The sequence below is a fragment of the Eutrema salsugineum genome, unplaced genomic scaffold (genome assembly GCF_000478725.1).
Source record: "Eutrema salsugineum unplaced genomic scaffold, Eutsalg1_0 scaffold_8, whole genome shotgun sequence".
Taxonomy (NCBI): domain Eukaryota; kingdom Viridiplantae; phylum Streptophyta; class Magnoliopsida; order Brassicales; family Brassicaceae; genus Eutrema; species Eutrema salsugineum.
The window spans coordinates 6,671,595-6,685,764 of NW_006256414.1; the positions used below are offsets into that span (position 1 = coordinate 6,671,595).

The 14,170-nt window shown below is 38.3% G+C and overlaps 1 pseudogene; it reads left to right on the top strand.

Annotated features, from left to right (window-relative positions):
- The first annotated feature begins 493 nt into the window (after positions 1 to 493).
- LOC18009771 lies at positions 494 to 2,197 on the top strand (annotated as a pseudogene).
- Positions 2,198 to 14,170: the final 11,973 nt, after the last annotated feature.

Genomic DNA, 14,170 nt, shown 5'->3' on the forward strand with positions numbered 1-14,170 from the left:
TTGGTATATCCACGCAATCAGTATTGTTGTTGCAGAGTGATGTGGTTTTTATGGAATGTGGTGTATGTTTTCTCAAGCATTTGAGACTCCGTAATGGTTTCACCACAATACCTTAATTTAGCTACAATTCCTAACACTGCAGAATACCTTGAGAGTTCAAATTTCAACAGAGATCAGGAGGGATAGATACATTAAAACAATCTAATAAGGATATAGATGTTACAGCATAATATCCAATATTTACTTTCCAAAACAGCTATGACAGAGAGATTCAAACAAATATTCAGTTGTAGAAAACATTCCAAAATTATCATCTCTGACAGTTTTCAAATAAACATCTCATCCCTATTCACCTTGCTTATATATACAGCCCCATTCTATCATCTCCTTCATCACCAAAACACACAAAAACATAACACATTTTAAAATTTATCTGAAACGATATTTGCTATCCTCTTCCTTTTGATTTTGTTAACCCATTATCTGAATCGATATGGGTGCCCTCCAAGTAGAAACACCCTCGAAAGATGCGGCTGTTCTAGATACACAGTCCTCGCCGTTGTCGGCAGCGGTTATTGGTGAGCCATCGCCACTAAGGAAGATGATATCGGTGGCTTCAATCGCCGCTGGTGTACAGTTCGGGTGGGCCTTACAGCTCTCTCTTCTGACTCCGTACGTGCAGCTTCTCGGAATCCCACACAAATGGTCATCTCTCATCTGGCTATGTGGTCCCATCTCCGGCATGCTTGTCCAGCCAACCGTCGGTTACTACAGTGACCGATGCACCTCAAGATTTGGTCGGCGCCGTCCTTTCATTGCAACCGGTGCCGTCCTCGTCGCCGTCGCTGGTATCCTGATCGGATATGCCGCTGATCTCGGCCAGATGGCGGGAGACAAGCTCGAGCAGACTCCAAAGAAACGTGCCATATGGTTCTTTGCTCTCGGCTTCTGGATCCTCGACGTAGCTAACAACACACTTCAAGGACCTTGCCGAGCTTTCCTTGCCGACTTAGCTGCAGGAGACGCAAAGAAAACGCGGACCGCAAACGCATTTTTCTCCTTTTTCATGGCGGTCGGAAATGTTTTGGGATACGCGGCGGGATCCTACACTAACCTCCACAAGATCTTTCCTTTCACAATGACAAACGCTGCGACATCTATTGCGCGAACCTCAAGAGTTGTTCTCATCTCCATCATCCTCCTCCTCGGCCTCACCATAGCATCACTCTTATACGTCAAAGACAAACAATGGTTGCCGGAGAAAGGAGACTCCAACGTGAAAACTCCCTTTTTTGGTGAGATATTTGGAGCTTTCCGGGTGATGAAACGTCCGATGTGGATGCTAATAATCGTCACGGCCTTGAACTGGATCGCTTGGTTCCCTTTTCTTTTGTTCGATACCGATTGGATGGGTCGTGAAGTGTACGGTGGTGACTCCGCAGGAGACGGTAAATTGAAGAGCCTTTACAACCAAGGAGTACACGTTGGTGCGTTGGGATTGATGATAAACGCTATCGTTCTTGGATTCATGTCGCTTGGTATTGAATGGATTGGTCGGAAAATGGGAGGAGCTAAACGGCTCTGGGGAGTTGTGAATTTCATCCTCGCCGTGTGTTTGGCCATGACGGTTTTGGTTACAAAGTTGGCTGAGGCTCACCGGAAAACCGCTGGTGCATATGCTGGTCCGACCGAAGGAAACAGAGCTGGAGCGTTGACTCTCTTTGCTATTCTTGGAATTCCTCTTGCTGTAAGTCCATATTGTCTTTTCCATTTTGTTACTAGATTAGTATCCATTGGTTTTAATTATTTTCATCAGTAAAATTAATCCTTTTTTGTATTATTACAGGTTACCTTCAGTATCCCGTTCGCATTAGCTTCCATAATCTCAAGCGACTCTGGCGCCGGCCAAGGTATTTTAACTTTAATACTAATAATAAAAATTCAAACCCCTTAATATGGGATAATAATAATTTATAGAAAAAACATCTAAAACTAAACTCGGGTGTCCCTTTTTGTTTAATGTACAGGGCTTTCTCTAGGAGTTCTGAATTTGGCAATCGTGATACCACAAATGTTTGTGTCACTTGGAGGTGGACCGTTCGATGCCTTGTTTGGAGGTGGAAACCTACCAGGATTTGTGGTCGGAGCTATCGCAGCGGCAGTCAGTGGCGTTGTGGCATTAACTGTTCTGCCTTAGTTTTCTCACCAAATTCTTTTCTCATGGCCAGCTCTAACATTTTAATACCCCATAGAGCAAGAAAAAACATTTCGGGCACAAATTCAATTTCAATATCTGTTTTTATTTGTCAAGAACCAGTGCATCGGCCTTGTTCGATCCTTAGGTCTTAAATTCGATCGCACCCTGTATTATGTAATCTCCTCCCAACACTATTCTTTCATAGGCGATTCATACTTTGCAAAATTGTTTCCAAGCTGTATGATCTTTCAATTTGAGTGAAACTAAGACCTAACAAGAGAATTAATGGCAGTAATTTGTTTCCTGATAAATGGTTGTAGGAATCACAGATGTGTTTGAGGTAGCTGATGCGAAGCAGATTGCTGCTTTGGCTTGTAGTACGTTTGCCAAGTATTGTTTTGTCTTCTAAGATCATGCATTGATTTCAGTATTACATTTTAATCTTCTTTTGGCTGCACGAAAACAAGTTTTTTGAGGTGATCTTGAATCGTCTCAGTGGTTTGTTTTGGACATTGACGATCGCATTTTTGGACTCGATAGATGGACCATTGAGATTTGCTTTAATTAGAATTTTTTGAGATTCTATCTTTCTTCAGTCGTCTGCCAGCCGTATGTTAGGAATGGCCCATTGTTAGTGTTGGCATCTTGCCATGATACTATTCGCAAGCTAATAATATAGATGTTTTATCTGTCATATCTATATTATTACACTCTACCAATTCCTATTAATTATCTTTTGGATGGATTTCAGAGGGTTTATTCACTCATGAAACATATAAAAGGGCCACAAACATGCATATTGCGACCTCTTGCAAAAGAATTAACCCTAGACTTCCATTGAAAACGAAAGTATTTATCTATCTATTAATAGTTCTAGCGTGATAGTATATATGTAAATTTGCAAGTATTCTATTTTTCAATCTTTATCTTCCATTTATGTGGTGGTACTATTTTTTTTTTCATCTGAATTGCATTGAAAAAGCCCACTAAAGGGCAGAGAACAGAGCAAAAAAAGAGTATTCTCTTAAATAGAGCCACAAAATAAATAATAAGAAAAGCAAAACCATACAAAGACGAGTTTATGTCAAACTTTCATGCCCCTTTCAGCAGAAATTACTACAGTATTGGTGATTCAGAAGTCAAACATTACATTGATAGTTCTATAAAGAATGACGTCGATTTGAGTGCTGCTGGAAAGAAGTTTAAGAGATAATCTTTCACTTTCTCATATTATATACTAGTCAGTTACCGTGCTTCGTGCAGCCTTTAATATTATTGGTTATTGATGTAGTTAAAAAAATAATCTGTCATAAAACTTTAATTAAAAAGAATGATTATCATTTTATTGCGCTACACAGACTTTGTTCAATAGATGAGACGCACTATAAAATTTATTCAACCTCGTTAGAGTTATCAACGTTCAATTATATTCATCAAAACACCATACAATTAGACACCTAATATTTATAACAAAACACAACTCAAACCACTCACTAAATTTGGTCTACATAATGAAGTATTGTTATAAGAGTTTATTATATATTTATATTAAATTTATAAATGAATAATCCCGCACAGGTGTTCAGATGAGAATCTAGTATATAAATGATAGTATAAGCGTGGAAAATTGGATATTGGGAAAAACTGATCCACAATAACCATTCTCTGGTGTTGGGAATAAGAGAAAAAGAATCCTCGTCTTTACAGTCTTATCATAAACTGATCCACAATAACCATTCTCTGGTGTTGGGAATATTGGATATTGCCCATATACTTGTCTTGCTAAAGAATGTGATTCACCAACTCTACTTTTGCCAGACACCAAAGGCAGTTATGGGAAGATTTTCCAGTTAGAGTAAACAATTTTTAGTTTTATTATGGTTTATATCTGGGTCTATGTAAGTTGGGAAGTTTTTTGGTTAGGAGAAGTTATTTTCTGTTCAATTTTGGTTTAATTCTCGGTAAATTTATTTTATTCGGTTTAAAAGACTTTCATATTGAAGTCTATTGAGTGTAAACCCTAAATCAAATATTTTGCTCTTCTTAATTTGAAACCATAAATTTAAACTTATGAATGTGAGATAATAAATTATAAACATTAAAAATAACCATATCAAACTTATGATTGCAAATTTGAAACCAAAATTATTTTTTATTAATTTTAAAATAATGTAATTACATAGTAGACTTCATATACTTTATTAGAAGTCTACTAGAAGACTTCTACAGTCTTTAGTAGAATTTGCAAGAGTTTAAAAGGTAATTAGGATATCTTTTTTTTTTGTCATACATGATTATATTGTCATTTCACTAAGCCTTTAGGTTATTTTTGTTAAATGTTGAATAAAAGGGTCTACTTTTGAATTCAAAATCAAGTTTTAGGTCACTTTTAGAACAACCCCCTATTTTCTTATTTTAGAAGAGTCATATATTATATACGTAACTGATTTATGTAAACTATTCATATCACACACCGAAGAGATTAGAATTGTTAACTGCAAAACAGTTACATGTGTGTGTGGTCTCCACATTGGGTTGTCTTCTAGAGATGTGTCCCTTAGTCAAAGTGTGTCATGTAAATCTATAAATACAGTTTAGATATCTAATAAAACACTACAAGAAAGAGGTCCATTTCCAACGAATTTGTTATTTCAATTCTAAATCGTCGTAAATTTACGATTCAATTACGTCGAACTTACAACGTCAAACTATTTCGTCGTAATTTTGACGTAAGATACTGATGTCGTAAAATCGTCGTAAAGTTACGATGATTTTATGACGATTAAACAACGAATTTTATATCGTCGTAAACTTTACAACAATTATACAACGAATTGGCCTCCATCTTGTATTCGATGTAATATCGATATAAATATGATGTAACACTTATTTCGACGTAAATTTGATGTAAATATTCAATGGCAATATGTTGGTAACCAAACAAAAAATCTATATATACGCCTTTCTTCTCTCGTTATTCCATCACACCAAAAAAACATACAAAGACACAATTTTTTGAGTCTTTGAATGTTGAGTAAAATTTTTAGTAGTTGAAATTTATATCAAAAACAAAAAATTAATTATTTGTTTTTGAAATTTCTATATACGATCTACGAAAGTGGATGTATACGCCCAAAGATGTTGAGAGGTCGTTGACTGAAGACTTCAAAAACAGATTGGAAATATTCATGTATCAGGCGGCCTTATGCAAACTGTAATTGAAAGCGGAAAAATGTATTGTCTTTGTGTGAAATTCAAAAATAGGAAACATATTCCTATTGACACTGTCCGGCAGCATTTATTGAATAGAGTGTTCATGTCGCAATACTTTATTTGGTATCAGCATGAGTAGTGGTCAGATGGATGCACGGAGTAGTAGTAATCATCAAGAACATGAAGATTTTGAAGCGTCATATGATTATCAAAGTAGTCAAGTTCAGGATGAAGATCAGGATAGGATGCATGCTATGGTTACTGATGCATTTCATGAAACACATGTTGATATTGTTGAGGAGCCCAATGCAGATACGGAACGCTTTTATGATATGTTAAACGCAGCAAAACAGCCTCTTTACGAGGGATGTAGAGAAAGTTTATCTGAATTATCTTTATCAGCTCGGATGATGACAATAAAAACTGATCACAATCTATCTGAAGTTTGATGAACGATTGAGCAGATGTTATTAAATAGTTTTTGCCAGATGATAATTTGGCTGCTGAAACATATTGTGAAATTCAGAAGCTGGTTTTTAGTCTTGGATTGCCTTCTGAGATGATTGATGTTTGTGTTGATAATTGTATGCTTTTTTGGAGAGATGATAAGAAGCTTCAAGAATGCCGTTTCTGCCAAAAGCCAAGATTAGACCAAAAATTGCTGGGCATAAAAATTTTTTGTACCAACGAATGTGGTATCTTCCTATAAATGAAAGGTTAAAAAGACTATTTTAATCTGAATGGACAGCTGCATCGATGAGATGGCATGCAGAACATTCACAAACAGATGGCAAAATGACTCACTCTTCTGACGGGAAATCTTGGAAACATTTTAACACCGTACATCCAGACTTTGCTAGATCTAAGCGAAATATTTATCTTGGTCTTTGCACTGACGAGTTTAGTCCATTTAGTATGTCTGGTAGGCAATATTCATTATGGCATGTGATCCTTACGCCATATAACCTTCCCCCAGATATGTGCATGCAAAGGGAGTTTTTGTTTCTAAGTATCTTAGTCCCTGGTCCAAATCACCCGAAGCGAGCCCTTGATGTGTTTTTGCAGCCACTCATACATAAGTTAAACCAGTTGTGGCATGTCGGAGTACGAACATATGACTGTTCGAGTTGTAAAAACTTTACGATGCGAGCGGTGCTTATGTGGACAATAAGCGATTTCCCGGCATACAGAATGCTATCAAGTTAGACAACGCATGGAAGGTTATCATGTCCTTATTGTCTTAATAGGACTGATGCATTTCAGCTTAAACATGGTCGGAAAACCTGTTGGTTTGATTGTCACCATCGGTTTTTACCACCAAACCATCAATATAGAAGAAACGGACGTTTGTTTATAAAGAACAAATTGGTTCATCTCCCCCACCAGTGTACCTAACAGGGGTAGATCTTGAAGCGCAAATAGATCATTGGGGTGGACTTGAAACGGTCCCACGAGGAGGAATTTGGCACACTCCAGCGAATATGCCTGAAAGATATGGGGTACATCATAATTGGCACAAAAAAGGTTTATTTTACTGGAAATATCATTTTCTGAGACATAATCTTGATATTATGCATATTGAGAATAATGTTTCGATAACATCATGCATACCGTTTTGAACATCCAAGGAAGAACCAAAGACAGCATTAAATCACGGACAGACTTGCCTGATATATGTAATAGAATTGAGTTGCATATTGTGAATAATGGGAAAGTGGTGTGAGTGCAGTGGGCAACACAAGTTTTACCCTAGACAAGTTGAAAGTGCACAGCAAACGCACTAGTACTTAAGGATCGAATCCACAGAGATTTGTGTGTTGAGGACTTCGAACTGATGCTAAAAACAATCGTAAACCTAATCTAATAAAAAGGGTTTTTCGTTTGTCACTAAATCTAATTATGCAGAGAATTAAAAAGAGCTTTAAGTAAAAATCGGTTAAAAAACAGTAAGTAAAAAGCGCTGGGTTCAAGGTTCGTCTTTAGGGTTCATGTTCTAAAACACAAGGAATTTAGGTAAGGATTTTCTATGACTCTGAAACAAGGACATACATGTAAGATTAGCCAACTCTCGTCACCCTAATCATATAAACACTTGTTCATGGCAATTAACTCTCGCTCTCATGCCAAAACAAGATCATGCATTGTAGATCGGAATCCATCTCTGCTTACGTATCCTCCATATGTAGCTTTCATCTCCTACGACCGGGACGTCCATAAGATACGGTTCAGGTAACCCAGATACAACACTCACGTGGTTTGGATTAAACTTAGGATCGGATTATGGGTGATCAATCCAGAATTACCGCTTTGAGAATTGGATGAATGGAAGAATCATGTTAAAAATCGAAATCTTTTTTTTCCTAAAAACCTAGATGTCATTCGAACATGGGATCCCTTTGGATTACCCTTTCACCCAACGAGGTGATTACTCAGACATGGCTGAGGTAGACATCATTATCAGTTTAGAACTAAGAAGAAGAAAAGTAAAAGAAACAAAGTTGCACAAAAACTTTTCTTATTGAAGACAGTATGGCGATGAAAAGCATCTACAGATGCATAAAAATAAAACTTAAAACTATGAATGAGTTCTCTCTCAAAGAGAAGAAAGAGTCTCCCTTACAAAAGACCAAAACACAAGGAATTTAGGTAAGGATTTTCTATGACTCTGAAACAAAGATAGACACATGTAAGATTAGCCAACTCTCATCACCCTAATCATCTAATCACATGTTCATGGCAATTAACTCTCGCTCTCATGCCAAAACAAGATCATGCTTTGTAGATCGGAATCCATATCTGCTTACGTACCCTCCGTAGGTAGCTATTGTCTCCTACGACGGGGACGTCCATAAGATCCGGTTCAGGCAACCCAGATACAACACTCTCGTGGCTTGGATTAAACCTAGGATCGGATTCTGGGTGATCAATCCAGAATTACCGCTTTGAGAATTGGATGAATGGAAGAATCATGTTAAAAATCGAAATCCTTTTTCCTAAAAACCTAGATGTCATTCAAACATGGGATCCCTTTGGATTACCCTTTTACCCAACTAGGTGACTACTCAGACATGGCTGAGGTAGACATCATCATCGGTTTAGAACTAAGAAGAAGAAAAGTAAAAGAAACAAAGTTGCAGAAAAACTTCTCTTATTGAAGACAGTATGGCGATGAAAAGCTTCTACAGATGCATAAAAATAAAACCTAAAACTATGAATGAGTTCCCTCTCAAAGAGAAGAAAGAGGCTCCCTTACAAAAGACCTAAAAATGAGTATTTATAGTGTTTCTCCAAGTCTTGGGCGTCTAGGGCTTGTAAAATGGGTTCAGGAAGTGTCTTGGGCCTTAGTTGGGCTCCTGAGGTTCGGACATAGGTCCACCGGGGGTGAAACCTCCTGAGCCGCGGTGGGAAGAAGGCTGGCCGCGGGTGAAAGCATATGTGCTTGACTGGACTTGTGTTGATCGGCCTTCAAGAAATTAATGATATCTTGAGATCTAACCGTTGGATTGCTTTGATTTCAAGTGTGTTGGAAAGCTAGTTGTCGCCTCTATAATGTCGCTAAATTTGAGGATGATCAGACTGTGAGAAGGTTTTCTTTGGTTGCCAAACTTCTGACGACCTGAATTTATCCAAAAATGTACTTTTGCTCCAAAATGCACTCCAAAGTACCAAGTTTCCTGAAAAGCCTTTTAAAACTCCAAAACATGGAAAACACTTATAAAACCTTTAAAACTGAGTAAAAACACCTGCATAAGATATTGAAAGTGATCCATAAAAGTGGTCAAAATTAGGTGTTATCAACTCCCCCAGACTTAAACCTTTGTTTGTCCTTAAACAAAACCAAAGATCTGAACCTGGTAAAGAGGTTTGAAAATCGCAGGAACTAACAAAATCTCAGAGACCATATATGCTTCTAAACCAGAGTTAGTCATTATGCTCAAATCAAGGATAGTCTAGAAAATTCTCACCAAAACACAAGCATAACTAGTCCGTTGATCCGTCATGCGAAAGTCTACACACTTAAACCTATCATCCAGTCAGCTAGCTCTTAACATTCATTTATACGTTCCAGTGGTTCTCATCAAAAGGGGTTTAGCAAGGCAATCAAGGCTAGGTATTCGAAATGGCTGTTTAGAAGGTAAGGCTTTTAGTGTTTAGGGTTACCTTTTCTAAAGAGACAAGACATTATGCAAAACAGCAAGAGAGGGTGGAGATGTTGATATCCACAGTTTCCAGTCACATTCTTCTTGCTTTTGGATTCTTGATCTCCCTTCTTCAGGTTCTCATAACTCCCCCAGACTTAGACTTTTGTCCAGGTTTTAAAAACCAATGCTCACAAATGAATACTTGTAGCCTTTGCTTCAAATAATTTCGGCCATCCTAGACTCTCTAGGCTTTTAGTTTCCTTTCCTTTCATTCTTTTTCTCTTTTTTGATTTTTTTTTTCTGAAAGGGGAAACCGCCTTTGGATGTAGAGTCTTAGGAAGCACGAAATTTACCTTTAAATTTTGAGGCACCATCGAGCTTTGATAGGATTGCTGATACTCCTCTTTCCCAAATTTCTTTAGTCCTTCTCTTGAGTGACTGAAAACCATGTTATTCCTCCCTCTCCGGCGTTTTTGCACATATCTGCCAAAAGAGCTAAAGAGAGAATGCATGAAGTTTGAAATAATGGTTCTGGGTAAAGGGTGTGGTACCAGCTAAAGATGAATTGGCCATCTAGGACAACAAAGAGTGGTAATAATGATGTAAAGATCCTAGATGTGTATCATGATGCCTGCTAAAACCAATGATGAGAAAATTAGATGTCAAGATTATGTTCAAGTAAAATGAGCTAGTCTATCCTGTCAGGACAAGTCTCCATGAATAGAAATCCTCGGGTGGGAGTTAGTAGTGCAAGTACTCTAGCTACCGCCTAGTCTAGTACTATCCACAAAAGAAACTAGCATGAAAAGTCTAGAAGCACATGGGTCTTACTCATCATAGTTTTGTGTCAAACATTCCTGAAAAATACTCAAGGTCTAATAAGAATAGAAATTTTTTAAAAATTGCAGAAAAGATAAGAAACAAAGAAAAATAGATTAGTACGGATAGACATCCTCTCCAGACTTAAATCACATTGTCCCCAGTGTGAAAAAGTTGGTGAGAACATGGTGAAATAAAAGCAAAAGAGTCTAAAATAAAAGAAAAGAAAATGGTGATAGAACCGTGGGCATGATGTGATGATGGATAGGCGCCTATGTCTCATGGCTGTCATCTGTCTCTGTAGATGAGGAGTCATCAGACAGGCGGATCTTCATGCGCCTGTTGATCTTCTCTTGCTGGTCAAGCTTCTTCTTCAAAGCTGCAAAGTCTGCATCACTCCCAGTGGATGCTCTGAAATGAGAAAAACTGGCTCTGAATGTGGATGGCACAGGCTGTAGTCTCCTGCTGTTTGCAGCTACCTCTCTCTTGGATTTTGCAGCCAGAAATTGCTTCATGGTCAGAGGTAAGAGTGGCAAATATGGTAGGAAGTCGCTAGTCTCTGGTTTCCATCCTGGGTCTGAATCATCTCGGAGACGGGGCATTGAATCCGATGGTAGTAGTACCATGTACTTGGTGGAACTAGTGGAGAACTTGTAAGCAAATCCAATTGGGTCCATCTTGGTCCTGGTGATAGTCCTGTCTTTAGAGAACTGAGAAAGATCAAACCAATCCTCTCTAAGAGGTGGCTCAGCTGAAAAATCAACTCCTGCTGCTATCATAAGTGAAGTGATGATGCTCCCAAAAGCTGGTGAGTAGTCCTGACAATCAGATGTAAGCATCTCATGCTTAACTTTCACTAGGTTCCTTGCAATGATGCAATCAAAGCAAGGAAACCTGGGGTGATCTGCGAATGGTAGCTGTAGTGTCACCAACTCTGGCTTAAGGACATTCGCTTGATTGGCTCGTGAAAAAACAGTGTGTGCTAGTAGCTTATGAACATAGCGAACAGCAGGATGAGAGAGTAATGATGCCTTAGACCTTCCTTTGTCATAAACTCCATAACCCATTAGCTTCTCCAATTCAATTTCATCACAATAAGGCAACTTCAAAGCATCACATATCTCTGAGATGGTGAGAGAGTAAGGATGACCTCCAATAGAAAAGGAGAGTGTGCCATCTAGAGCTCTAGGAGTAGCTCTCTTCGTGTAGCTCAAAGTTGCTGATGCAAGGAACTCCTTGGTGTGGTTCTCATAGGTCTGAAAGTTCTGCTCCTTAAATGATCTCATTCCAAGCCTGTCAAGATACCATATCACATCTTCTCTGATTCCAAGCATCTCAAGACTTGAGTAGTCAATTGCTGGAGTTGGCTTGATCTTCAGCTTCTCAAGCTGTGCCAAGTAATCGATGTCTAGGTCAATGGCTTTACCAACAAACTTCACTTTCGGCTTAGAGGAAGGCTCGAATCTTCTTGGGAAAGATAGCTGAGTGGAGGTCTGCTCAATCTTTCCTGAAAAGATTCTTCTTTGCGCGGTAATGAAGGTGGATAGAGGCTCATCTTCACTCAGTTGTGTCTCGTTCAATGCATCATATGTCTCCTGCGAATGGGGCTTTTTCGCATGAGGGCTCTTCTTGGATCGAATCAGTCGAACTTGAGAGAGATCCATGACCTGCAAAACTGAGATAAATCAAGCTGCTTTGGTATCGATTTTTATGAACAAGGTGTTTACAGAGAAATCATAAACACATTATCATGACAAACAAGCTGTAAATGCATCAAACATTACAAAATATGAGAATTTATGGTCAAGTTTGATATACTGATGTTCAACACATGAGATTTCTGAATCAGGATGATGTTTAATGCTCACTCACATGTACTCTAGTCTAGCTTTCTATCAACAAGAACCAAACAATCCAGATTTGCAAAGCTGAACCAAACAGATCTCCAAATTTCGATTTTTTAAAGTTCAGATCTCAGATTTTCAAAATTTTCAAATCTCTGTGGTCTAAGTGTTAAATCATGCAATTAAACTACCCAGTAGTCTAGCTTTAAGTCCAAAGACAGTTTCCAATCATCCTAAGGTGAATTTCTACTCATTCTAAGAAAACCTTAAATCTGAGTTCTTAAGAAAAAGTGAGAAATTTGAGCTCATACCTTGATAAAAAGTGTTATGTGATGATAGATTTGAAATCTCCTTTGAAAAAGAGTGAGATATGTTCGAAAATTTGGAAAGGATTTGTCAAGTTTGAAATCTGTCTTTTTCTCTAGATCTCCAAGCTTGTTGGGGAAGATGAAGAGAAAAAATATTTTTGATCTTTTAAATCTTCTTTTTCTTTTTAAAAGGTGTTTTTCCTAAGAAAAAATTTATTTTTAAAAGTTTAGAAGACTTACCTAGCGTTTTTAACACGGAAACTATGTTCTGGGAACTTCCCAGTTAAATCCCGTAGTAAAACGGGGAATTGAAGTTCCGGTTTACGGGAAACAGGGAAAACTCGCCTGGGAGCCAGAACAGGGCCGGCCGCGGGCCAGGTGCACGCCCACAGTAAAATCGAGTCGGGCTGCGGCTAAAGTGCGTGGGCTGCGGTGAATGACGGGTCAGCCGCGGCTGGATTGATTGCGGCCGCGGCAAATGCTTTCCGGGAGTTCTCGGTTTCTCCCGTTTTCCTGCTTTCTCCTCCTATCTTTCTGTATTTTCTGGTTTTTTAAATGTTTTTGGTTTCTCTGGACTTAATGAAAGCCTGAAATGCATAAAAAGAAAAGAAATCAAATAGAAAAGAAATAAAAAGAAAAGAAAATTATACCAAATGGGTTGCCTCCCATTAAGCGCTTTTGTTTAAAGTCTTTTAGCTAGAATCTTGGCAGGATTAGGATTGAGAAGAAGAGACATGACTCTTTGAATTTAGAGTCTTTGTTGTCCTCCTTAGCCTGAACTTTGGATTTCCTTCATCTTGAATCACAATCTCTTTTCTTTTCTTAAGGATTTTTGCATCCTTGAGGACATATTTTGTCTTCTCAACAAATTCTTCAAGATTTTTCTCCTTTTTCTTGCTGATATCTGGTGGCACCACTATCTTTATGTTCCCAAATTGCCTAGATGCAAGTGCCTTTAGTTCCTTCTTGTCCTCCATCACCTTCTCCTTGTCCTTGTCTTTTTTATTTGGAGCTTGGTCTGGTGTGGTCTTATAGAACTTTCTCCTGTCCACATTTAAGAAAATTAAACAGCGTGGTCAATAACAGCACCTACAGTAGCTAAGAATGGGCGACCAAATATCAAAGGTCTGTCTTTGTCTTTGTCCATCTCCAAAACTTGAAAATCGGCTGGGATTGTTTTGTTTCCAATGATCAGTGGCAAATCCTGGATCATTCCTTCTGTTCTCTTTTGAGATGAATCACCAAAGATTATCCTTACTGGAGATGGGACAAATGTACCTATACTAAGTTTCTCAGCAACAGATTTTGACATGACATTCACATTAGCGCCAGAATCACATAAACAATCTGAAAATTCAATTCCAAAGATTGAACAGGTGAGTAAGAAACGCCTTGGATCCTTAGACTTTTTGAGTCTTTGGCCAGGCAAGCATTTGGGTACCTTAACTGGAAGGACTCGGCTTCTCTCATGCTCGGTTTCAGAGTCCTTTATGAGAGGTTCAGGCGTCAATCTTCCTTTAGAGTCTGCGACAGGTTCTTCCTCCAAAACTGCTGTCATAGCATTGCAGAACTTCTTTGGATTATCTTCTACTCTTCCTGGTAAAACTCCTGGTTGTCTCTTCATTGAATCTGCAGTTTGACCTATCT